The sequence below is a fragment of the Oryctolagus cuniculus genome, chromosome 2 (assembly GCF_964237555.1).
Source record: "Oryctolagus cuniculus chromosome 2, mOryCun1.1, whole genome shotgun sequence".
NCBI classification, from domain to species: Eukaryota; Metazoa; Chordata; class Mammalia; order Lagomorpha; family Leporidae; genus Oryctolagus; species Oryctolagus cuniculus.
The window spans coordinates 197466676-197493742 of record NC_091433.1 but is presented as its reverse complement, the minus strand read 5'-3'; positions in this window follow the sequence as shown (position 1 = coordinate 197493742).

Here is a 27067-nt window from a genome sequence, read left to right as displayed (position 1 = left end):
ATGTATTTTATAGATACAGATTTAGGAACATAGTGATACTTCCAACCCTACCCTCCTTCAGCCCATGCTCCCAACCTCCTCCCTACTCCCTCTCCTATTCCCATTCTTAATTTTTATAAATATCTATTTTCAATTCAGTTTATTTTCATAAAATTAGCTCTAACAGTACAGAGTTCAACAAATAATATGAAGAAATAAACACTCTTCCACAATAGTAGAGATGAAGGTTCTAAAAAATAATCAAATTTAAAAATGTCAATTTTACTCTGAAACATTAATTTTAGATACTCTAAGAGTTACAGCAGATCAGGAAAATGTGGTATCTGTCTTTTGGGGTCTGGCTTATTTCACTGAGTAGAATGATTTTCAGTTGCATCCATTTTATTGCAAAAGACAGGATTTTTTTTAAACACTGAGTAGTATTCCTACACACACACACACACACACACACATACACATATATATCATAATTTCTTTATCCAGTCTTCAGTTGACAGGCGTTTAGGTTGATTCCATGGCTTAGCTATTGTGAGTTGAGCTACAATGAACATGGGGGTACAGATAACTCTTTCATATGCTGATTTCATTTCCCTTGGGTAAATTCTCAGGAGAGGGGTTGTTAGGTCAGATGGTATCTCTATTTTCAGATTTCTGAGGTATTTCCATAATGTTTTACACAATGGCTGCACCAGTTTACATTCCTACCAACAGTGGATCAAGGTACCTTTTTCCCCCACATCCTCGCCAGCATTTGTTGTTTGTTGATTTCTTTTTTTTTTTTTTTTTTTTTTTTTTTGACAGGCAGAATTAGACAGTGAGAGAGAGAGAGAGAGAAAAAGGTCTCCCTTTTTCCGTTGGTTCACTCCCCCAAGTGGCCACTACAGCTGGCGCGTTGCGGCTGGCATGCTGCACCAATTCGAAGCCAGGAGCCAGGTGCTTCCTCGTGGTCTCCCATGCAGGTGCAGGGACCAAAGACCTGGGCCACCCTCCCCTGCATTCCCAGGCTACAGCAGAGAGCTTGACTGGAAGATGAGCAACCGGGACAGAATCTGGCGCCCCGACTGAGACTAGAACCCGGGGTGTCGGCACTGCAGGCGGAGGATTAGCCTAGTGAGCTGTGGCGCTGGCCTGTTTATTGATTTCTGTATGAGAGCCATTCTAACCTGGGTGAGTTGAAACCTCATTGTGATTTTGATTTGTATTTCCCTGATGGCTAGTGATCTTGAGTATGTTTCCATGTGTCTGTTGGCCATTTGAATTTCTTCTTTTGAGTGATGCCTGTTCAAATCTTTTGCCCATTTCTTAACTGGGTTGTTTTGTTGTTATTGAGTTTCTTGAGCTCTTAATAGATTCTGGATATTAATCCTTTATCAGTTTCATAGTTTGCAAATATTTTCTCTCATTCTCTTGGTAGCCTCTTCACTTTGCTGAGTTTTTTTGCAGTGCAGAAGCTTCTCAGCTTGATGTAATCTGACTTGTTAATTTTGGCTTTGATTGGGCTTCCGGGGTCTTTTCCAAGAAGTCTTTGCTTTGCCAGTGTCTTGTAGGGTTTACCCAATGTTCTCTAATAATTTGATGATGTCGGGTCATACACGTAGGTCTTTAATCCATTTTGAGTGGATTTTTGTGTAAGATGTAAGGTAGGGGTCTTGCTTCATACTTCTGCATGTGGAAATCCAGTTTTCTTAGCACCATTTGTTGAAGAGGCTGTCCTTGCTCCAGGGATTGGTTTTAGCTCCTTGGTCAAATATAAGTTGGTTGTAGATACTTGGATTGATTTCAGGCATTTCTGTTCTGTTCTGTTGGTTTGTTCATCTTTTTTGTACAAATACCAGGCTGTTTTGATTTTAACTTTCCTGTTGTGTGTCTTGAAATCTGGTATTGTGATGCCTCCAGCTTTGTTTTTGTTGTATAAGATTTCTTTAGCTATTCAGGGTCTTATGTGTTTCCTTATGAATTTTAGCATCATTTTTTTTCTAGATCAGAGAAGAATATCATTGGTATTTTGATTGTGATCACATTGAATCTGTAAATTGCTTTCAGTAGTATAGACATTTTATGATATGGATTCTTCCAAATTATGAACATGGAAGATTTTTTTTCATTTTTTTGTGTCTTCTTCTATTTCTTTCTTTAATGTTAAGGAATTTTAATCATAAAGATCTCTGATCTCCTTGGTTAAATTTATTCCAAATTGTTTAATTTTTTTAGGTATTGTGAATGAGATTGATTTTAGAAGTTCTTTCTCAGCCATGACATTTTCTGTGTATGCAGAGGCTATTGATTTTTTGTTTGTTAATTTTAGATCCTACTATTTTGCAAAATTTTTTAATGAGTTCTAATAGTCCCTCAGTGGAGTCTTGTAATTCTCCTATATGCAGATAATGTCATCTGCAAATAGGGCTAGTTTGCCTTTCTCCTTTCCAATTTTTATCCATTTGATTTTCTTTTTTTTGCCTACTGGCTCTGGCTAAAACATCCAGGACTGTACTGAATAGCAGTGGTGTGAGTGGGCACCACTTTCTGGTTCCATATCTTAGTTTGAATGCTTCCAACATTTCCCCATTCTATAAAATGCTGGCTGTGGGTTTGTCAAAATTTCCTTGATTGGGTTGAGGAATGCTCCTTCTACACTTAATTTACTTAAGGTTTTCACCATGAAAATATGTTGTAGTTTATCAAATGCTTTTTTGAATCTATTGCAATAATCATATAGCTTTCTGTTTTTCATTTTGTTAATGTAATATATAGTGTTTATTGATATGAGATTAGTGAACCATGCCTGAATCCCACTTGGTCCAGGTGAATGATCGTTCTGTTATGTTGTTGGATTTGATTAGCTAGCATTTTGTTGAATATTTTTACATCTATGTTCATCAGGGGTATTGGTCTATAATCCTCTTTCTTTGTTGCATCTTTTTCTGGTTTACAATTTAAGGCAATGTTGGTTTCACAGAAGGCATTTTGGAGAATTCCCTCCCTTTCAGTTGTTTGGAATAGCTTAAGAAGTATTGGAACTAATTCTTCAGTAATATCTGTTAGAATTCAGCAGTGTAGTAATCTGGTCCTGGACTTTTTTTGTTGGGAGGGTCTTTATTACTGATTAAGTCTCCATCTTGGTTATTGGTCTGTTTAGGTTTTCTATTTCTTCATGACTCAATTTTGGAAGATTGTATGTGTCCTGGAATCTATCCATTTCTTCTAGGTTTTGCAAATTTGTTGGCATACAGCTCTTTGTAGTATTTCCTAATGATTCTTTTTATTTCTGTGGTATCTGTTGTTACATTTCCTTTTTCATCTCTGATTGTATTAATTTGTGTCTTCTTTCTCTTTCTTTTTGGTTAGTTGGGCCAGTGGTATATCAATTTTGTTTATTTTTTCAAAAAACCAGCTCTTCATTTACTGATCTTTTGTAGTTTTTTTTTTCATTCAATTTTGTTTATTTCTTCTGTAATTTTAATTATTTCTTTCCTCCTAATAATGTTTGAGTATTCATTTTTCAAGGTCCTTGGAGATACATTGTTAGATCATTTGTTTCATGACTTTCCAATTTCTTCTTTTTTAACTTTTATTTAATGAATATAAATTTCCAAAGTACAGCTTATGGATTACAATGGCTTTTCCCCCCCATAATTTCCCTCCCACCCACAACCCTCCCCTTTCCCGCTCCCTCTCCCATTCCATTCACATCAAGATTCATTTTCAATTCTCTTTATATACAGAAGATCAGTTTAGCATATATTAAGTAAAGATTAACAGTTTGCACCCACATAGAAACACAAAGTGAAAAATACTGTTTGAGTGTTAGTTATAGCATTAAATCACAATGTACAGCACATTAAGGACAGAGATCCTACATGAGGAGTAAGTGCACAGTGACTCTTGTTGTTGACTTAACAAATTGACACTCTTGTTTATGGTGTCAGTAATCACCCTAGGCACTTGTCATGAGTTGCCAAGGCTATGGAAGCCCCCTGAGTTCACCGACTCTGATCATATTTAGACAAGGTCATAGTCAAAGTGGAAGTTCTCTCCTCCTTTCAGAGAAAGGTACCTCCTTCTTTGATGACCTGTTCTTTTCACTGGGATCTCACTCATGGAGATCTTTCATTTACTTGTTGTTGTGGTGTTTTTTTTTTTTTTTTTTTTTTTTTTTTTTTTTTTTTTTTTTTTTGCCAGAGTGTTTTGGCTTTCCATGCCTGAAATACTCTCATGGGCTCTTCAGCTGGATCTGCATGCCTTAAGGGCTGATTCTGAGGCCAGAGTGCTGTTTAGGACATCTGCCATTCTATGGGTCTGCTGTGTATCTCGCTTCCCATGTTGGATCATTCTCTCCCTTCTTTATTCTATCAGCTGGTATTAGCAGACACTAGTCTTGTTTATGTGATCCCTTTGGCTCTTAGTCCTATCATTATGATTAATTGTGAACAGAAATTGATCACTGGGACTAGTGAGATGGCATTGGTACATTCCACTTTGATGGGATTGAATTGGAATCCCCTGATATGTTTCTAACTCTACCGTTTGGGGCAAGTCAGCTTGTGCATGTCCCAAATTGTACATCTTTTCCCTCTCTTATTCCCACTCTTATATTTAACAGCAATCACTTTTCAGTTAAGTTTCAACACTTAAGAATAACTGTGTATTGATTACAGTATTCACCCAAAATTATTAAGTAGAACAAACAAAAAAATACTAAGAGGTATAAGTATTAAGTTGTTTATCAACAGTCAGGGCAAGGGCTGATCAAGTTTCGCTTTCCATTAGCATGGAATTTCTTTTCCATCCTTTCACTTTCATTCTGCTTATATCTTTGTTGGTGAGGTGTGTTTCTCATAGGCAGCAAATAGATGGGACTTATTTTTTTTAATCCTTCTAGCCAGTCTGTATTTTTTAATTGGAAAGTTTAGATCATTCACATTCAAAGTTATTATGGATAAGTAGAAACTTGGCCCTGTCATTTTTGCATAAATAGTCTGTTTTTGCATTTTTAAAAATACTTTTACTAGGTGATTTTTGCCTTCACATTCTTTCATAATAATTACTATCATTCTCTTTTTATGTAGCACATGTCTAGTATTTGTTTTTTTTTCTTTTTCTTTTTGACAGGTAGAGTTATAGACAGTGAGAGAGAGAGAGAGAGAGACAGAAAGAATGGTCTTCCTTCCATTGGTTCACTCCCCAAATGGCCGGTATGGCCGATGCTGTGCCAATCCGAAGCCAGGAGCCAGGTGCTTCTCCCTGGTCTCTCCTGTGGGTGCAGGAGCCCAAGCACTTGGGCCATCCTCCACTGCCCTCCCGGGCCACAGCAAAGAGCTGGACTGGAAGAGGAGCAACTGGGACTAGAACCTGGCACCCATATGGGATGCCGGCACCACAGGAGAGGCTTAACCAAGTGAGCCACGGTGCCGGCCCCCTTAATATTTATTTGTAAGGCTGGACAAGTGGTGACAAATTCTTTCAATTTCTGTTTGTTTCAGAAGGCCTTGGTTTCACCTTCATCTATCAATCTGAGCTTTTTTGGGTACAGTATTTTGCGTTGACAGTTTCTTTTCTTAGGACTTGTACTATGCCTGTACATTCTTTCCTAGATTGTGGTATTTCTGGTGAGAAATCAGTTGTTGATCTAATTGGAGATCCTCTGAAGGATTTCTGGAGTTTCACTCATGCATCTTTTAGAATCTTTTCTTTATGTTTTATTGTTGCAAATTCCACTATAATGTGTCCTGATGAAGATCTTCTCTGGTTATGTCTACTCAGAGTTCTATGTGCTTCCTATACTTGGATGTCCCTATCTTTTTCCCAACTAGGGAAACTTTCTATTGTTATTTCACTGCATTGGTCTTTTAATCCATTCTCTTTTTCCACACCTTCAGGATCTCCTAAGACACTTATTTTTGGTTGTTTGAAATTATCTCATAAATCTTGAACACTATTTTTAGTTTTTCTAATTTTTTCTTTCTTTTTTGTTTGTATGAGATATCCAAGGATTTGTCTTCTAGCTGGCTTATTCTTTCTTCTGCCTCACCAAGTCTGTTGTTAAGGATTTCCACTGTATTTTCTATTTGACATATTGAATTCTTCATTTCTAGTGTTTCAGTTTGATTTTCCTTTAGTGTCTCTATCTCCAGGCAAAATTTTTCGTCTGTGTCATGTGGGTTTCTTTATCTCATGCCTTTGCTTCTCTGTGTTTTTGAGCAATATTATGATCATTGTTTTGAATTCCTTTTCAGGCATTTTAGTCTCTTTGCCTTCACGTTCTAATACTGAAATGTTGCATTCCTTTTGGAGAGTCATAGTGTCTTCTCTGTGCATGCTTCTTTTATTTCTGCTCTTAGTTTTAGGAATTTTTGGATACTTACTGGTTTTCTCCTCTGATGGCCTTTATCTCTGAAATGTGCTCTTGTGTCTTAGTGGGGGGTCTGCTCCTTCAGTGGATATTCAGAGGCATATGCTGGGTGGGCCCGGGGAGCTCTGGTCAGTGCTTGAGTGTGGGGCTGGATTCCAGGGTGACGACCCAAGTTGGGCATGGAAGATCTCTCTTGTCAGCTTGGGGAAGGGAGGGTATGATCACTTTGACAGGTGTGATCAGTTTCACCTCCTCCCTGTCAGTGTGATCAATGCCTGTAGTTAGCCCATATTGGCTACACACCCCAGCATGCACGTGAGTCACAAAGACCTGTGTTGTCCTCCATGTGAGCATGAAACCCTCTGCAGTGACCCACCCCAAACACTAAGGGAACTCCGAGCCTCTGAAGCCAGACGCAGTGACTGCCCAGAGACAAAGCTACACATCACCCCATATCATACAGTCACAGGATTTCCATAGTCAGAGTGCACAGGGCTCCTACAGTCACATGGAGCATGGGATCCACTCTCAACCCCACAAGCCTGCCCCTTCCATGCAGAGAGCAGGGGCATTCTTACTGCCAGCTGCCTGTCTGTGCTCTGTTTTGGCAGTTTGAGTCCAAGTACCTGTGATTGAGTGGGGTAAGGGAGCACCTTATAGTCCTAGGCGGATACCCCACCCCCTGTAAACATTCTAGGCCAGAGTCCAAGTCAGTAGGGACTGCAGATTCATCCCTCTGATAAAATCCTCTAGTTGCATGTGCATGTGCATGTGAACCTCGGTCGCCACTGCTCATGTTATTAAGATGCCACCTCCTCCCTGCTGGCTGCGGGTGCAGAGAGGAGGAGGGGAGAAGTCACTTCCTCTCCTCCCCCTGCTCTCGCAGCCATGGGCAGCACACAGAGTCCTCAGACAGGGACTCTTCAGAGACACAGAGAGAACCACCTCCCTTGTCCTGGCTGTTGCTTCTACAGCCTCCTTAAGTTCTTTGGTGTTTCCAGGTAAGTGGGGCCCCAGTCAACAGGCCTCCAGGCCTCCTGGTGAACTCAGGTGCCAACTGAGGTGACCTGGGGAGGAGGAAACGCATTTGCAAAAGTGGCTAAAATCACATGCGCTTGGCAGCACACGGTGAGTGGTGTCAAACCTCCACCAGTGATCATGTCAGTGGCCGGATCCACTTTGCCTTATCACATTTCCATGCAGCAGCTGTCGCGAGCATGTTAGGGAGCTGAGGCTCAGTGCTTATTTGCAGGCAGTAATCTAAGACTGGGAGGGTTCAGAGAAGCTGTTTTGCTCCACCGGAGAAGTAACGCATATTTCCTCTTCTCAGGAGACCCAAGTCTGCTGCATACATGACAGACTACAGTAATTTCAAGGGAAGTATTGCATTCAATCACGGGCTAATTTGCATTTAAAAAATTTTCTACATATGAGCCCTTATGATAGATGGCACCTGGCACATCAGTAATATCTGCTATGAAAGACCTTAATTATGCTACATGAATTTGATGCTTGCCTTTTAGTTTCCTGGGTCTAGCATGGGCTCATCATGATTGCTTTGTGTTGGAAAAGTTACCTTCCTAACACTGCCCAAGCCCAGCACAGATAACCTGTGGTGTTCCAAGTGCTAGACTCTGATGCTGCCACCCAAGATGCATGTGCTCGTCCTCCAGAGCCCAACACTGGTGCCTGTGGGCTGCCACTGCTGGCTGAGACACTCACGCCCATTCTCCTTTGCTCTTACGTGTGCAGTGGGGCTGTTTGTAAACAGAGAGCATTTATCTAAATACCATCCCTGTCAAAGTCAAATTGCTCAGCATGGAAATGTGTACATTGCAATAGCACATCCAGGATGCTGGCCAATAAATCAGGGAGGGTTTTGACAACTCTGGAAAGAAAATTAAATTGTTCAGTGTTGAAATAGCAGTGGGAATAGTAATCAGTAATAGTAATAGAGGGATGGTGACAGCCATATTTAACTGTAAACACACTTTCCTCTTTTACTCAAAACATGCATTATGTTGGCTCTGCCACCAGCCTTCTAACATAGCCAATGTAGGGTATGTACAACGTGCAGAGAAGAGACTTGGAAACTTTGTCCACAGGGAGTAACATCAGGCATCCTGCTGTGACGTCCTTCTCTCTCCTTGCTGTCTAATTGCTGGGGGGAGGGGGGGCCCTGACTCATCTTAGCTTTCTAACTGTACGTATCACATCACACCTTTCCTTGCAAACTTCAGTGGAGAATTTGCACTAAGATGACGTTCTGGCTGTTTCACTTGGCCATCAAGTCTCTTGAGAATTTGAGCCCCACATGACTTTTCAGACTCATTCCTGTTTTCTTGCACTGGAGAAGGTCTCTCAGTCACCACCACTTCAACACTGGGGGACAGTATGTGATTCTGGCAGTGGGGTTTCAAGTAGTGCTTATGTTTGTATATGTGCTGTCTTGTCTCCATGTTAGATCAGAGCTTTCTGTGACAACAAAGAAGCATCCAGTCTGAATTCCTGGAGGTCAGGGCATGTCTTGGGTCTTGTTCCTTGTGGTGATGTTCTGCATTAAGGAACAGTAGGCTCTGAATGCTTATGGTTGAAACTATAGGTGGACCACTCTGGCAATCTCCCATCTGGGATGAAATAACATGGGATAACCTGTCAGAGCAAGAAGGAAAATAGATCAAAACAAACACACGATCCTTGGATTTGCAAGAGGCAAAAATATCAGAAGAGCATCCCCTTAATTTACTGTCCACTCCACAGGTGTGGGCGTGCCTCTATCAGCCTCGGTTTCCTCTTCAAATGGGCTGATACCGCCTGCCCCACAGGGTTTCCACAAGCATGAAACTGTCTGAACCTGCCTCGTGTGGTTGCTGCCACAGAGTGAGTGCAGTGAATGGTTGTGAGGACAGTGAGTACTTTTCAAGATGGGAGGAAGAGTAAAACTAAGCTTTTCCACTGGTGGTGTAGGAAACCCCTGTGTCAGTCCAGGAGCAGACCAGGAATTGTGCCCATGCTGGCATTCACCTGGGTACCTATGGAAATGGCTCTTTGCATCTACCCCACAGGCCCAGTGAACATAGTTGCTGCTGAACTATCATTAAATGGACATGAGCACTGGTACGTGAGATGCAGGGTGGTTCAAGTGCTGATGTAAAGCCACTCAGGTTTTTAAGGCAGTTCCATCTGCTAACTAGGATCAGTGCAGATTTTTGCGTGAGGCCCTGGAGTCTCACTGCTGTCCTATAGACGACTCTGACACCCCCAGGACAGACATGCAGTGCTGTCACCTCTTTCACCAGTCCCAGGCTCTCAGGGAGCCTTAGGGCCCTTTCTGATGGACAGTCAATATTTTTAGATATTTATGAGGATGAATACCTGAAGAAAAGTATCTGTGGACTGCATCGGGTTGTTCCTGCTTTGTTTTCTGTGGGCAGTTGCTGAGTTTTTGCTTAGGTCTCATCCAACAGGAGGGTAGAGGCAAGGAATCAAATCCTTCTCTTTCTTTTTGATATAATTGATATAATATAAATTATATATATGTATATATATATATGATTTTCTTTATTTGAGAATCAGAGAATTGTAGAGTGTGACAGACAGAGCTGCCCTCTTCTTGTTCACTACCCTAATGCCTGCAATAACCAAGGCTGGGCCAGGCCAAAGCTGGGAGCAGGGAACTCAGTCGAGGCCTCCCACGTAGGTATCAGGGATCCGACTACTTAAGCCATCACTGCCACCTCCCAGAGTGTGCACCAGCAGGAAGCTGGAACGGAGTGGGGTCAGGAATGGAACCCAGGCACTTAGATGTGGGGTGGTCTGTTGCAACCTGTCTGAACACTACACCCAGTGTCCCATTTCTTCCCCTTCTCTGTTCCCTTTCCTTCTCCATTCCTTTCCCTTTCTCCTTTTTCTCTCCCTTTATCCCTTTATTTCTTTTATTTGGCTTACAAATGGAGTGAAATACAGAGGGCTCAAAGATAGCTTATATCATGTTTTTTTTTTTCTTTTTGTTTTGAAATTAGCATATGGCTATTATAGAAAGTTTAGCACTTGCAGACAAGTATGAAGAACAAAATGTCATACCCAAAGGTTATTGCTGTTAATTTTCTTCAGTTTTGTGCCGAGGCATCTTAATGCAAAGTTGGGTTGCATTGTTCATACTGATTGGTCATGTTTTAAAGCTTAGAAATATATTACTGCATTGGAATCCTCCTAAACCATGGTTTTCCTAGGCCAGCTGGGCGTCTGTAGCAGTGGCTGTTACTCACTTATCCACGGAGAATACCAATTTTGAGAATTTTTTCTTCAGACAAGGACATTTCCACTTATTTACAAAATTGGCAGAGTGCAAGTCTATTTTTTCACCATCTTCCAGCTTTTCCAGACCCCCCAGTTTGATTCTCACAGTGGCTGCAAGCTGCACCACTGGCACCCTTGTGCCCGCCTGTCCTGCATTCTGTGTCTTCTGCCCCGGCGGTGTGTGAGGTGCTGGCCTTGCTCTCACTGCGTGGTCTACCTTGTCCGTTCCCCTTGATGTGGGAATATAGACTGTGTGGACAGGTCATGCTGCTTTCCAAATGAAGCCAGAAATTCAGATTTGTATCAAACATCTGAGCTTGCAAACATTGGCATCTATTGATTATTTTATTGAAAGGCAGAGAGAGAGAGCCAGCCAGCCAGCCAGACACATCTGTCTGCTGGCTTATTCCCCAAGTGCCCACAACATTTGGGGCTGGGCTGGGCCAAAACTAGGAGATGGGAGTTCAATCTGGGTCTTCTACGTGGGTGGCAGGGACCCAGTTACTTGAACCATCATCTCCTGTCCTCTACAGTTTCCTTTAGCTGGAGTTGGAAGGTGAGCTGGGACTAGACCAGGCACTTCAAAATAGGATTTGGGCATCCCAAGTGGTGTGTTGACCCTTGTGTTGTATGCCCACCCCCACTGGCAAACCTGGATATAAAATCACTGGAGACAAGCCAAGCACACCAGACCCCAGACCTCCTCTGTGTTCCCTGACTGGTCGCCGCCTCCGGGTGTGGCCTTCAGCTTGCTGCTTCCCACCTGCCCTGCCGATGGGGGTGGGGAGGTTAGTCCTTTCTGCTCCCTAAACCCGGGGACCCTCATGATCTTCTCTGGCTGGGAGACTTCTTCAGTCTGGGGGAAATCGTGCTTCCTTCAGAACTTCTCTCTATGCCTGAATCCTACTGTTGGCCCCACACAGCTGAGTCCTTAGGGCAGAGTCAGAGGGACCTGGAGGCTGTCATTTGCATGCCCTGCTGCCCAGCTGATATGCTGGCCTTGAAGGACTCAGGAGAGGATGGAAGGAAAGAGGCAGGTGATAGCTCAAAGAATTCTGTCAGGTGATGATGATATTTACAGGAATGATGAGAAAATTCACTCCTGCTTTTGAATTTCTTTTTTGCTGCTTGTGAAGCTAGGTTTTGCAAAGTGGGGGCCTAATCATTACCCTCACTCTAAGAAGAAAGTATTTTTACATCACAAAAAGCGATGCTCAAATCCACTTAAACTCAACTTCCTGAGGCCACAAAGCTCTTTGTGACCTAACCAGGATTGGGTTCTATGCATGCATGCAAAACGTGTCTCCACCACCTCACAGCCAACGGGAAGCACCCGCGCCCCATTACCATCAGGCGGATGCTGCTGTTACTACTCAGGGAAGGGACCTGAGAACATCTTTCCCTGGGGGTGGAGGTTGACAGAATGGCTCCCACAGGGGTGCTTTGAGCACTGTGGTGGAAGAGGGGTTGGGACCAGGGACCGAGTGAAGCCTGGGCTGGCAGGAGAGATGGCCAAAGGAGAGGGAAACGGAGATCCCATGGACAAAGAGGTGTCTTATTATCTTAGTGTTATTTCAGAGCTAACATTTATTGAATATGTTTTATTGAGCATTTATTATGTGTCAGACTATTACAGGCACTCAGCACAGAACACTTGAAGACCTTGTTCCTGGGGAGCTCACATTCTAGTGGTCTCTCCCTCACCTTCCTGCAGCTAAAATTGTGTTTTTTTCATGGACTGTTTGCCTTCTGGGTAGGTATATCTTTAAAAATCCCTGAAAGTTGGTAAATTTTATATTACTTTTGTGTTTTTTTTCTGATGGATTTTGTACATAAGATCTAGAAATAAAACATACAGATTATTACAAATGCAAATACCATGATAGTAAAACTCTGGATTCCCCACCTCCCTGTGAGTGTGTGTTAGGGCCTACCTGGATCTTCTCAGGTGCTGCTGTTATCATTGAAGCAAAAACACTCTTTTAGTTTGAAAACATATAAACATTTCTCTCATTTTCCTTCTGGGACCCCCCCTCCCTCTCTGTTTTCACTCACAAATGTGAGATTTCCACCTGAGAATGTATTCCTCTTCCCTAATAAATTAATTGGGGTGAAAGAACAAATATATTTTAATATTTGAATGCCAGAATTGTTAATTTTTCAAAATTAAAAACATATTAATTGTGTGGCATGAACCACTGCAAACATTCAAAAGGAAATGGCTGTCCCTGTACGGAAAAGACTGATTGGATTGTAAGTGTTTTGTCAGTTGGACTTGTTGCACTTTCTTATCCATCAACATTTGGGGTACAGGTGCTAGAGAGAATCTAAGAAGGACAGGATCTGTCTGTCTACCTTTCTTTACTATGTATGTATCGGTCAGTCTATCACCTCTCCACCGATCATCTGTATCTATTACCATGTCATCTATCTTATCTATATCTGTAAATCATCTATCATCCATTTGTCTATCTTTCTACCACATCCTCTATCTATCTATCTATCTATCTATCATCTATCTTTTGTTCCCTTCTGTTTGTCTACCTACCTAGCTATCTATCCATCCTTGTCTGTCTTCTTCTGTTTGTGTAAGAAAACACAGGATCCTCCCATAAGGACTGTGTTCTCAGTGGGTTGTTAGCATATTCGCAGAAGATGTTTATCTTGCCCATGGAACTCAGAACAGCATTTTTACTGGTTATTCAAGAAAGAGATAGCAGGGCTTCCCCTTCAGTTGACTGATTCTGCTTCATAAATTTGGGTGGAGAATATTTTTTAACTCCCTCGGTTGGTTATGAGAATACAGAAGAATTTATCTACTGTGCTAAATCCTTGGGATACATTTCAAGTGTTGAACATTAGCTGTTTTGAAATGTCCCATGAAAGAGCCATGTGTGCCACCATGAAAGAGCTGTGGTGGACAGTCCTGCCCTGGTCCTCTGTGTGGCAGGTGTCAGCCCAGCTCCTACCCAAGTCCAGGGAAGGACTCACTGACATACTCATCTCAGAAACATATACTATTCAGGAAATCAGTAGTGAGTTTGGAGAATTAAACAGCTCCATTCATAGTTACAAGGCCGAATGACTAAGCTAATGAATTTCCTTCCTGAAAAGTGAACCTTGAGGTTCTTACCTGTTTCTCCCATTTGCCTCATTTTCTCTCTCTTTTAAAAATTATATAGTCTGTTACTACCTTCTTAAGTTGAGGTCACTTTGGCCCATTCCTCTTCATTTCCTCATATACCTTTTGATAAATCTCACTTAAAGAAATATATTTTCACCCACTGACTAGAGAAGAATTTTTACTGTGCTCCTGTGGACTTTTTGTCAATTAGATTAGACAATTGTAAGGAGAGAGTGAAAAAGGATTCTTGCCTTTCTCTTCCTACACTGCAGATAGTAACCCCAGCACCCATTACGTGGCTCTGCTCAGCTCCAGATGACACTGAACGTTTACTCAGCATTCAGTCCTAGCTTTCTCTGTGCGGTCTGACTGGCTGAGGTCAGGCCGACCACACTTGGAAGGGCTGCAGCTTATAGCTGGCGGGCAGAGCACGACGCCAAAGCCGCTCTGAAAGCAGCCACACAAGTGCTTTTGATTAAATATGGAGAAGCTGGCTGGAAGCCTTGGCAGCGTGGACTTTGAAGGGAGGCCTCCAAGAAGTTTTCAGCTTGCTAGTACTTTAATGTCTTGAACAGGTTGAAATGAATGCAAAACCTGAAATGAAAGAACAAGAGCATTAGGGTTCCATAGACCCTCAGAGCAAGTGTGTGGGAAGGCCAAGTCCAGCCTTTCTCACTGTTACCTCATCTAGAAAAGTGTGCGCGAGTTGGGGGTACGCTGTCACTCTCATCCTGCGGATTTGCTCAGGTCACGTACATCAGAGGGCTAGCTGGTTCCCTAGAACTCCTACAAGACTCACCTTTTCAGGGTCCTCTGTAACCCTTAGTGCAGCAGGCTCCCCCAGGTCTTCGGCTGCCATCATAAACTCTTCTTACCTCTTCCTTAGGTGCTCTGGACCAAAGCACAGTCTCGAGTTTCCCCTGTTTTCCTGGCTGGGCCCAACAGGCGTCTGACCCTCAGGGGCCAGGGCAAGGCTGGAATCCCCACCCCCCTCAGTCCTTAGTGCATGTCTATCTTAACCCAGGTTTCTCACTTCGATGTGAGGTAGTTTAAGTACTTAATGGTTACAGTGCAGCACCCCCTTTGGCCATGATTTTATTTTCTGCAGTTTCCACTATCCAGGCTCAACCCCAGTCTGATTATGTTACATGGAGAAAGCCAGAAATGAGCCATTCATGAACTATAAATTGTATGCCACTCTGAGTAGAGGGATGACATCCTGTGCTGTCTGGATCCATGCTGTCTGAGGTGTGAATCATCCCCTTGCCCAGTGTTTCCACACTGTGTACACTGCCCGCCTATTAGTGACTGAGTAGCAGTCTGGGTTATCACATTAACGATCCTTAATCACCATGCTTGTGTTTAAAGAACCCCGTTTTACTTAATAATGAGCCCACAGTGCAAGAATAGTGATGGAAAGGAGGCACCAGTGCATGTAACCTGTAGATGAACTCTGGAACTGTGTGGCCAGCAGCAGGCCTAGGAAAAGCACGGTATGTACAGGGTTCTCTACCATCCTCAGTCTCAGTCATCTACTGAGCAGTTGGGAATGCATCTCCCCTGATAAGGGGTACTCCTCTGTGGTGTTCAGATCCAAAAGAACAGTGGGAAGTTCCTACTCAGCCTTTTTTTAAACTTTTATTTAATAAATATAAATTTCCAAAGTACAACTTTAGGATTATAGAGGCTTTCCCCCCAAAAAAACTTCCCTCCCAACCACAACCCTCCCATCTCCCGCTCCCTCTCCCATTCCATTCACATCAAGATTCATTTTAAATTATCTTTATATATAGATCAACCTAGTATATACTAAGTAAAGATTTCAACAGTTTGCACCCACACAGAAACATAAAGTATAGAGTACTATTTGAATACTAGTTACAGCATTAATTCACATTGTACAACACATTAAGGACAGAGATCCTACATGGGGAGTAAGTGCACAGTGACTCCTGTTGTTGACTTAACAATTGACACTCTTGTTTATGGCATCAGTAATCACCCTAGGCTCTTGTCATGAGTTGCCAAGGCTATGGAAGCCTTTTGAGTTCGCCAACTCTGATCTTATTTAGACAAGGTCATAGTCAAAATGGAAGTTCTCTCCTTCCTTCAGAGAAAAGTACCTCCTTCTTTGATGGCCCATTCTTTCTACTGGGATCTCGCTTGCAGAGATCTTTCATTTAGGTCTTTTTCTGCCAGAGTGTCTTGGCTTTCCATGCCTAAAATACTCTCATGGGCTCTTCAGCCAGATCCGAATGCCTTAAAGGCTGATTCTGAGGCCAGAGTGCTGTTTAGGACATCTGCCATTCTATGCCTACTCAGCCTTTTGACTCTCTCAGGCTCAGTTTTCTCATCTCAAAGACGGAGCTAATATTATCTGTCCTAGGTGTCTCATGGGTTGTCTGAGGAGTATGCACTTTCTGAATTGCACACTATATGTACATAAGGGGTTATCATTGCTTTGTGTTTGAGATGCCAACCCTTGGGCTGGACACAGTGTCTATCATGGATCATGTTTAAAAATTAAGTTCATAGAATAGTGTTGATTAGTATTTTTTCTTCCAGAGGATACATATAGTTTCAAAATATTCTTTAGCTTTATGTTGTCAGAACTCACAATGAAAAACCCAATAGAGACACCTTGATTTCCTAAAATGCTTAAAAAGTGATTTTTCTCAGATGCTTGATTTCTGATTAGCTGGCTAAACATAAGTTCCTCATGGTAAACTTTATTATTGACTATTTAAAGTCTTAGTTAATTTTCCTATTTCATCTTTGATAAAGGGTTGCTTTGAGAATATTAACTGCTTGAGCATGCATGCTATAGGTTTAACTAAAAGGTGTTGAAATCCAACAATCATGGATTGTGAATTTTTGATGGTCTGTTACTTGTGAAATTTTTAATAAGTCATAAATGTTTTTATTTAGTTAATAGCAAGACAGGAAAACCAGCTTTCCTGTGTACTGAGATTGATGCCCGAAGTGTGCACAGAGCTGTTACTGGAGCTGATGTACACCCACCCTGAGGTCTGGGAGAAGCACCTCACTGAGGCTCAAACCATCACTTGGAGTCTTGAATGGTTATGAACCCAGACCAGGCTTGTATTTAGCCCATCACTCGGGGTCTTGATGTTACTGTCACCCTGACCAGGCCTGCTCTCTCCCTGCAGCTGGCTGACCCCTCTGGGCCCGTGGCTTCAGAATTTCTTTCTGTGTTTTGGAAGTTGGTTTTGGTGGCAGATATTTCTGTAAGCTTGAAGGGTGGTATAAAATGTCTTACAGCATCTAACTTGCTCTAGTTTTTCAATAAATATCTCTGAATAATGGAGTGGATGCCAATGGACACTTTCCTATGTAGACATTTGACTGGGAGGATGACAGCTGGCTTTGTACCAGCCACTAGGTGTCACTGCTCCCTCACTGAGTGATCAACAATTTCTTGTCACCTGGTGCCACCAAGGCGCCGGGAAACTGGGCAGGGGCAAAGATTTCCAGCTTGTTTCTTGAAAGTAACTTGTTTTCTCCAGAGAAAGAGAGCGATGCATAAGTTACTCAATTCAGTCTATTTTCTCCTTTCTGTAATTTAGATCCAGAGCCAATCTGTTTTCCTTTTCTTTTATTTCCTTTTTATCTGCCCAAAGTTTTCTTTTGCAAACACAAACAAGGATTTTTCTCTTGCAAGTCATGTTGGACACAGGAATGCTCATTTGCACATTAGTCCTTGCAAGACTGCAAGTGTGCATCTGTAATCTTAGTGTGCAACGATGGCTGGTGCTGGCAGTGAGCTCCTGCCTTGCCAGTCTCCGCAGATCCTGTTGTTGCAGTGAAGGTCCCTGGAAACTAGGGGTCATTCTTACTCTGGACCAGTAAAAATGTAGTTGTATATGTATATGATCTGAGACCTGGAGGGTGTTTCTCCATGTCTCTGATCCTCAGGGACTGCATCCTTGAGCAAGGCTTCTAACCCTGCCCATAAATGCGGTTGTGGGAAGTAACACATTTAGAGTTAAAATGTCCTAAGTTTCCCTTAATCCCTGGGCCCCTCTGTTAAGGCTAGATTGTTGGAATGGACGGTATATGGAATGTTATATGTCTGTTCTTTTGGTAATACAGACCTAACACAATTAACCACATCTTTTTTTTTTTTTTTTTTTTTTTTTGACAGGCAGAGTGGACAGTGAGAGAGAGAGAGACAGTGAGAAAGGTCTTCCTTTGCCGTTGGTTCACCCTCCAATGGCCGCTGTGGCCGGCGCACCACGCTGATCCGAAGCCAGGAGCCAGGTGCTTCTCCTGGTCTCCCATGGGGTGCAGGGCCCAAGGACCTGGGCCATCCTCCACTGCACTCCCGGGCCACAGCAGAGAGCTGGACTGGAAGAGGGGCAACCGGGACAGAATCCGGCGCCCCGACCGGGACTAGAACCCGGTGTCCTGGCGCCGCAGGCAGAGGATTAGCCTATTGAGCCATGGCGCCGGCCTAACATCTTTAGAACACATTCTGTGGGGTGGGTCAGGTAGCTAGAGTTCCTAAGCTGAACCTTACTGTGAAAGGCATGTGGCTGCCTTGACCATGCTGTCTTTGTGGATTTCCCTGCTGAAACGGAGGACCCAGAAATTGACAATCTTAGGACGAGAAACAGGGCACATGCTTGGATGAGTCCCAGCTCCGGCGCCTGATTCCAGCTTCCTGGAGTCGGCAACCTGGGAGGCGGAGTGATGATGGCTCAAGTGGCTGAGCCCTGCCACCCATAATGGAAACCTGGTTTGGGTTCCTGGTTTCAGGCTTCAGCCTGGCCCAGCCCTGGTTGTTGCAGGCATTTGGGGATAGAAGCAGTGTATGGGAGATTTCTGTGTTTTCTGAGATTTTCAAATAAATAAAATGAATAAAAAAGGAAAGGGTAGTAGAAGCTTTGAAGTTTATTATTATTTCTTAAATATTGGTTTATTTATTTGAAAGCATTAGAGAGAAGGAGATAGAGAGGGAGAGATCTTCCTTTGTCCAGGTTGGGCCAGGCTGAAGCTGGAAGCCAAGAGTTTCTTCCAAGTCTTCCACATAGGTATAGGGGCCCAAGCGCTTGGGCCATCTTCCACTGCTTTCCTGGGCCATTACCAGGGAGCTGGATTGGAAGTGGAGCAGCTGGGACTCCAACCTGTGCGCATATGGGATGCCAGTGTTCCAGGTGGTGGCTTTACTGGCTGTGCCTCAATACCAGCTGTTAAAGTTTATTCCTAATCCCGTTTCCTTTCTCCTGCATAACAGAGCTGCAAAACCTTGCAAATGGGATCTCTTTCATCAAGTTTCTCTGCTACATAAGTATTTTTTTAAAGATTTTATTTATTTATTTGAGAGATAGAGTATAGACAATGAGAGGGAGAGGAGACAGAGACAAAGGTCCTCTCTCCACTGGCTCACTCCCCAAATGGCCACAGAGGCTGGAGCTGTGCCAATCCAAAGCCAGGAGCTTCTTCTGAGTCTCCCATGTGGGTGCAGGGACCCAAGGACTTGGGCCATCTTCAGCTGCTTCCCCAGGCCACAGCAGAGAGCTGGATTGGAAGAGAAGCAGCTGAGACTCGAACCAGCGCCCATGTGGGATGCTGGCGCGGAGGTGGAGGGTTAACCTACTGCACCATAGCACTGGCCTCGCTACATAAGTCTTAATCCAGTGCATGGCAGAGATGTGTGCACAAAAACAATGAAGCCCAATTATGAGTCTCTTGCTCAGGTCCTCCTGGGCCCACCCTCACCTCCCAGCAGGGCATGTGCTCACCCATGCTGTCGACTGGTATCCACCATTCTCAAGGGAGGAGAGAAAAGTGACCACCAATGAATAGGGTTGCTACCATTGACAACCATTTCTCTGCCCAGGGCCAGCGTCAAATCTTCTATTTCCACAACTTAATTTAATCCTCACTACAGTCTCATGTGATGCAAAAACTGGGGAACAAACTGAGGTTATGTGGCTTGCACAAAATTGCCTAGCTGGTTACACAGCAAGACTTGATTGAGGTTCTTCTGGTTTCAATTCCCTGGCTTTTTCACAGCTCTTCAGCTTACCAGCATATTGGGCTCAAAGCTGTGGTCTTTTATGGGAAGACTTTTCATCAGGTCCTACCTCCTGCTCACAGTGTGGAGTCTGGGAGCCACAAAGAAGCAGACCTGGATGTCAGCTGCAAGAACTTGAGGACGGCACTCTGTGTTTCTTTTGTTCTTTACATAATTTCTTCAGCACCTGCTGCTTACTGGGTACTGTGCTGGCTGAAGAGATTATTATCTATCTGTTGCTCTACCTTTACTTTTTAAAAAAAAATATTTATTTATTTGAGAGGTAGAGTTACAGAGAGAGGGAGAGATAGAGATAAAGGTCTTCCATATGCTGGTTTACTCCCCAAGTGCCTGCAATGGCTGGAGCTAGGCTGATCTGAAGCCAGGAGCCAGTAGCTTCCTTTGGGTCCTCCACATGGATGCATCTTCTGCTTTGCTAGGCCCTAGCAGAGAGCCTAATAGGAAGAGGAGCAGCCAGGACGTGAACTGGCACTCAATGGGAGGCTGGCTCTGCAGGTGGAGGTTTGCCCTACCATGCCACAGCGGCAGCCGCTGTTGCCTTAGCTTTACTAAGACTGCACGACACTCCCACCACTACACCCATTCTCACCTCCACAAGTTGGAATTAGGTTTATCAGAACACCCTGATAAGTTAGACTTACAAAAAAATTAACAAAGTTAAAAGAAAAATAACCAAAATCTCTGAGCTGTGGAGTTGTGATGGGTATTTGTGGAGTGACTGTGTGAATTAGCATTTATGAAGCAGGTAATCCTACACATACGTTGGAAGGCTTAGCACGTGTCAGGGATGAGAGTTGTGAATATCTGGGTTTATTAGCAGTTGAGAGAGGACTGCTGCCATTTGTAGCAGAGATTGCATCAGGGAAGGTTTACCTCTGCATATTGATTGCCTGAGGTTTCCATTAATATCGATTTGGGGAGTGCCAAGGGTGTTTATGCAGCTGGATACTCATCATCATTGCCATTGGAAATGTGTCAGTCTAGTGGCAGACGGGGTGCTGGGGTTGCACGGACATGGGAATCAGCAGGTTGGACTGGCTCAGCATCAATCTGAACTTTCTGTTGGACTCTGTATTGATTCTCAGAGGCCACCAGACATCCAGTGAATCTTCTTGTTGCAGATGTTTTGACATTTTCTTGACTGTGCTGTCTAGGAGAGGGTCAGAAGGAAGGTAATTTTCATAAGACTTAGGAGCCTGGCACAAGTAAAACAAATGCTGGAATTGTGTCTGTAGAACAGGATTTATCCTCAAGAATGTACCCAGACCTTTTGGATGAAATATTTGGCTAAATTCAGAGTGGCAGCATGAGTATAAGATCACACATGGAAGCTATTGGAAGGAATAGACACAAGTGGACACATTTAGCTCCCTCCTCCCAAGAATGGGACCGTGCAAAATGGGCCTCAGGATGCAGGTTCTTGCTTCTCTCTGGGAGAGAAACCTAGAGCATGAGTCTGCTCAGAGTGTTAGAATATGAGCCAGTGAGATGCCTAAACCTCTTGGCCTCAGTTGATTGACTTCCAAAGTGGGCAGATTCCTCTTCTACCTGCTACTCATTGTTAGTGGGAGAGCAAAATGTTACAGCAAATGTGAGCTGCACCGAATATTTGAAAGTATTACAGAGTTATCAAGGGATACATGGGCACCATTTGGAGGGGAAAAGTTAAGACTTAATGTTGAGTAGATCATTTATGACTTAGACTCTGAGATATTGGCCAAGTTAATTGTTTCTGTTTCTGGATCTCAGAGTCTGATCTATAAGATAAGAATAACTCTGAGCCAGTAGGACCACTGTATATACACCTTTGGTAGGGAACTGTCTGGAACACAATGTGGATTCGTAAGAATATTATTTCATTGCTGCCTTCTTACTCACTATTTATCTCCTCAGTCATTTTCCTGGATGGGTGCTTAGAGCACCTGCTGATTCATTGGAACAGGGTTCCTACTTAGAGATCATTGATTCATTGGTCTTTGGGGGAAATAACTAAGTCATTTCTCAATCTTTTTTTTTTTTTTTTTTTTTTTTGACAGGCAGAGTGGACAGTGAGAGAGAGAGAGACAGAGAGAAAGGTCTTCCTTTGCCGTTGGTTCACCCTCCAATGGCCGCCGCGGCCAGCGCGATGCGACCGGCGCACTGCGCTGATCCGATGGCAGGAGCCAGGAGCCAGGTGCTTTTCCTGGTCTCCCATGGGGTGCAGGGCCCAAGCACCTGGGCCATCCTCCACTGCACTCCCGGGCCACAGCAGAGGGCTGGCCTGGAAGAGGGGCAACCGGGACAGAATCCGGCGCCCCGACCGGGACTAGAACCCGGTGTGCCGGCGCCGCTAGGCGGAGGATTAGCCTAGTGAGCCGCCGCGCCGGCCCATTTTTCTTAATCTTAAGTAATAATATTACATTCATAATGTAACTTATTTTATATATATGCTTAGTTTATGTATTTTGACATGATATGAAGGAATTATGGAATTTGTTCCAGCATTTGGATATGTACAGCTTTTCTCAGTCAGTGGTTTTAATATAATTAAAAAATTTGTTATATTTTAGTTTATTATTTATTACCTTCATGCTTTAAAAAAGAAGTTGAGGCTATTTTCTTTATTTTTTTTAATTTTTTTTTATTTTTTGACAGGCAGAGTGGACAGTGAGAGAGAGAGACAGAGAGAAAGGTCTTCCTTTGCCGTTGGTTCACCCTCCAATGGCCGCCGTGGCCAGTGCGCTGCGGCCGGCGCACCGCGCTGATCTGATGGCAGGAGCCAGGAGCCAGGTGCTTTTCCTGGTCTCCCATGGGGTGCAGGGCCCAAGGACCTGGACCATCCTCCACTGCACTCCCTGGCCACAGCAGAGAGCTGACCTGGAAGAGGGGCAACCGGGACAGAATCCGGCACCCCGACCGGGACTAGAACCCGGTGTGCCGGCGCCGCTAGGCGGAGGATTAGCCTAGTGAGCAGCGGCGCCGGCCCGCTATTTTCAATGAATAGAGTACAGTTAAAAAAAGAGGGGCATAGATAAGAACCCAATAGAAGAGAGTTCTCAGTAGCCCCCAGGAAGTGGAGATCAAAGGGCTACCTGCCATTCTGAAACATTATGTTTGGCTGCAAGCTTCCCAGCATCATTGGCAAAACTGGGTAAAAACAACAGTCAGGTTTTGAATTTTTCATTGTCAGATAAACAACATCTAAGGGTACATTTCATGAAAGCCGTTTTTCCCCCCAATATCAGTTCTAACATGAATCTTTGGGGAGATTAATGAAAATGTTGAGTAACAATAGCTTATTTGAAGATTCGGAATCCAACATAGTTTGGTCTCAGAGCAGAAAGCACCCAAGGTGAAGAAGGGACTGGAGAAGGCTTTGGAGAGGGAGCTGAGCTGATGGTGCAGGTGTCCTTCCTCTGCATCAAGAGGTGGGGCTTAGAGAGCTGTGCAGATGGGAAGGCGATCTGTGCTACCTGTAACAGGTTGTGTCACTTACTCATCTGTGGGCTATTCTAATCCTGCGTATCATCTAATCCTAGTCTTGCTTGAATATTGGACTGAGGCAATTCAACTGGATACAGGCAGAAGAGGAGGAAATGAATAATTTGTCTAATAATATGTAACACTTATATGTGTTTATGGGGTACCATGTGATGTTTTGGTACATGCATATGTTGTATAAAGTTGAAGTCAGGATAAACATATCTGTTAAAAATATTCCGAAATCTTTCTCCTAACTCTTAGAGCATAGATAGTACATTATTTTTATCTGCAATCACCCTACCATACAATAGAACAGACATTATTTATCCTGTGTAACTGTCACTTAATACTTGTTGACCCACCTGCCCTCTACCCTCCCTAGCCTCTGATAACCACATTGCACTCTGAACTACTGATATTGTCTTTTTTTTAAGATTCCATATATGAGTGAGATCATGTGGCATTTGTGTTCCTGTTCCTGGCCTATTTCATTGGCCATAATGACATCCAGTTCCATTTGCGTTGTTGCAAATGATAGGATTTCATCCTTTTTATGATTGAATAATATTTCATTGTGAATATAGACTGTATATTCTTTAGTTACTCATTGGGTGATGGACATTTTTTTTTTCTATTTCTTGGATATTGTGTACACTGCTTTAGGAAACATGGGGTACAGATGGCTCATTGGCAGCTGATTTCATTTCCTTTGGATATACCCTGAAGTGAGATTGCTGGATCTCATCGTGGTTCTATCTTGAATTATCTGAGGAAAATCCTTATATATTTTCCATAATGGCTGTGTTCATTTCCTTTCCCACCAGCAGTGTGTTAGGGTCCCCTTTTCTCCCCACCCTTGTCATTTTGGTCATACCCAGTCTAACTGGAATGATGTGGTACCTGATTGTGGTTTTGAGTTGCAGCATCTTCTCATGTACCTGTTGGCCATTTGTGTGTCTTTTTTTCGAAGAATTCTTGTTTAGGCCAATTGCCTCTTTTTACATGTGTATTTAAATTTTTTTTTGTTTATTATGTATTATCATTTTATTTGAAAGAAAGAAATATCTCCCATCCACTGTTTTACTCCCCAAAAGCCTACAGCTGTGCTAGACTGAAGCCAGAAGCCCAGAACTCAATCCAGGTCTCTCATGTGGGTGGCAGGAACCATACTACTTGCACATCACCACTGCCTCCCAGTATTTCCCTTTTTAAGTTGATTTATTTGTTTTGTGTTAATGAGGTGTTTGTGTGCCTTGCAGATCATGGTTATTGACTCCTTGTCAGATGCACAGTTTACAAATGTTTTCTCATTCTGGAGGCCATCTCTTCATGTGCTATTGTTTCCTTTGCTGTAGAAAGACTTCTTCGTTTGAAGTCATCCAATTTGTCTATTTTTGCTTTTGTTTCCTGTACTTTTGAGGTCTTATCCAAAGAATCCTTACCCATCTGGAGTCCTGAAGTCTTTTCCCTGTGTTTCCAAAGGGGGAAATTTAGATGTATTCACTTAGCTTCTAAAATGAAAGCCTACAGACATCATAGCAATTGAATCCCATCCAATTTGATTCTGTTGAGTTCAATTCCATGTTGTTTAATTTCTATAAGTTTAACTGACCTTGACAAGCACCTCCTACATGAAGGAGGACGTGGTTCTGGGTGATCTGCAGCTCCATTCTTCTCCTTAGCTAAGGAGGCCAGGGCTGCAAAGCTGCTATTCACAGAGGAGAGAATGACAAAGGACTGGACCCTGAACTGAGGAGCCGGCAGGGGGTAGCCTGGTGGCAATGACACATGGAGATATTCCCTTCTGTGTAGCAACGCCTTTGTACTTGGATGTGACTGGGCAGTTTCCAATTATGCTTAGTTCTAAAAGTGTTCTTTCTGAGGGTTCATGTTTACATTTATAAATGTATGTAGCTTAACCAAGGGTTTAAATGGAAGTTCTAATGCCTTCTATGAATTGTTGCCTCATTTGCATATTCTGTCAATTTACCATCATTCTGGGCTTTATGTAGCACAATAATTAGAAATGGAATTCAAAAGAATCATGCATTTTAATTTTTCTTTTAGAAGGCAAAATGCTCGTTGTGTCAAGTGTGTGATTAGAGACGGGGAAATTCCTAAATACATAGACACATGCATACATACACAGATATAAACACAAACGCACACACCTAATGCAGCAATGGTGGACTCTGGAGTCGATGCCCACTGAGGAGCTCCTAGAAGAGGGGAGGTCTGTGTGTCCTGGTCTGAGTGTCCTTAGTGTTTGTCAGTTGCAAGATCATTTGTAACTTCTGGACCCAGACTCAAAACTGCAGGCCTAGTGAACCCATGGCTCTCCAGTGGGAAGCCTGCTTGCAAACTGGAAGAGCAGTTGTGGAGGCTTCCTTCAGGTTGCCACTTCCATTGCCTGAGCTCGCACCGAGGACCTGCTCTGTTCTGTGCTGTGGCATGACCTGGAGTGGCTGACTCCAGAAAGGAGTCAGGTGCTGCCGTTTGTGTCCCCAGGTGGGCCTGCAGATCTCCCACTAGTTGCCATCAGGCCACAGGAGCTAATAGTCCAGCTCTCGAGGTGTGTCTCTCGACAGACAGGGATTCTGGAGCATCCCTGGGAGGGGAAAGGAGTTGGGTGTGTGTGTCTGATCCTAAAGGACACAGAAGCCACTCCTGCTCCTAATACATTGGTCAGAGCAAGTCCTGTGGCCATGGCTGACTTATAGAGGGAGGGAGCACAGTGTGTACTTCCAGGGATGTAGCAACACTGATTCCTCCCACACTCCCTGTGTTTATCAAGCCATCCTTGAGCTGTGAAAGGAAGTTGGCTGGTCACTATGCCCATGCGTGACTTGCCTCTTGGTTGCTTGATCCTAAACCCTCAGACTGATTCTGGCCTGCTGCTTCCCAAGCCAGGGTTCCTGCCATTTCCCTTTTGTATCTGTGGGGTACAATCAAGGCCTCCCTGCAGTGACTGCCTCCCAGGACTGTCTTGTTCGCAGCCTCCTTGGAGTGGCCCAGTTCTAAGTGGTGTCCTCTGCAGAATGATCGTCCTTGGGTATTCCTGTCCAGCCTCTGGATGATGAGGATTAAAGGAAACAGCTCCTGTAAAGTCATTTGCTGGCACCCGGAACAGTCCGAGTGGAGTGATGGTTGACCTTGTGATCGCTGCCATTGCTGAAACTCGGTCCCATGGGGAGGTCCCCCTGGCCTGGCAGAGAATGAGTGACGGAGGGGAGAGCTCCCGGTTCTCCAGGCAGTGTCCTGAGCTCAGGTTTTCGCATCATATGGTTGTTGTTCATGCCTTGCTTGATTGCACTCTGCTTAGATGTCTCCACCAGTGACAGACACCTTTAAGTAAAGAAGAGGGCACAATGGGGCATGCGAGAGTACAATACCTGGGAGGGGGCATTGCAAAGGTACAGAGGACATGGAGCAGCCACAGGGAAGATTATTAGAGGTCTGGGAGCCAAAAGTACTGGGCGTTTAGCGGCTCCAGGCCTGAGAGCAAAGGCAGGTGCAAGGAGCAGAGAAATGTAGAAGTGGCAAGGGAGGGCAGGGCACAAGGATGTGGCAGGCATGGCACAGGCCTTACATGCTGGAGGTGTGAACTTCAGTGAGGATCCAAGTGTGAGTTAACTTGACTGCACACAGGTGCTGTTCTGCTTCCCCACCAGGTAGGGCGTGGCTGACTCTCTGACTTGGCTCTGTGCTCCCTGAGAAGAGTGTGGTCCTATGTGGCAATGCTGGCGTCCAGACAGCTGGAGGGAGCTACTCT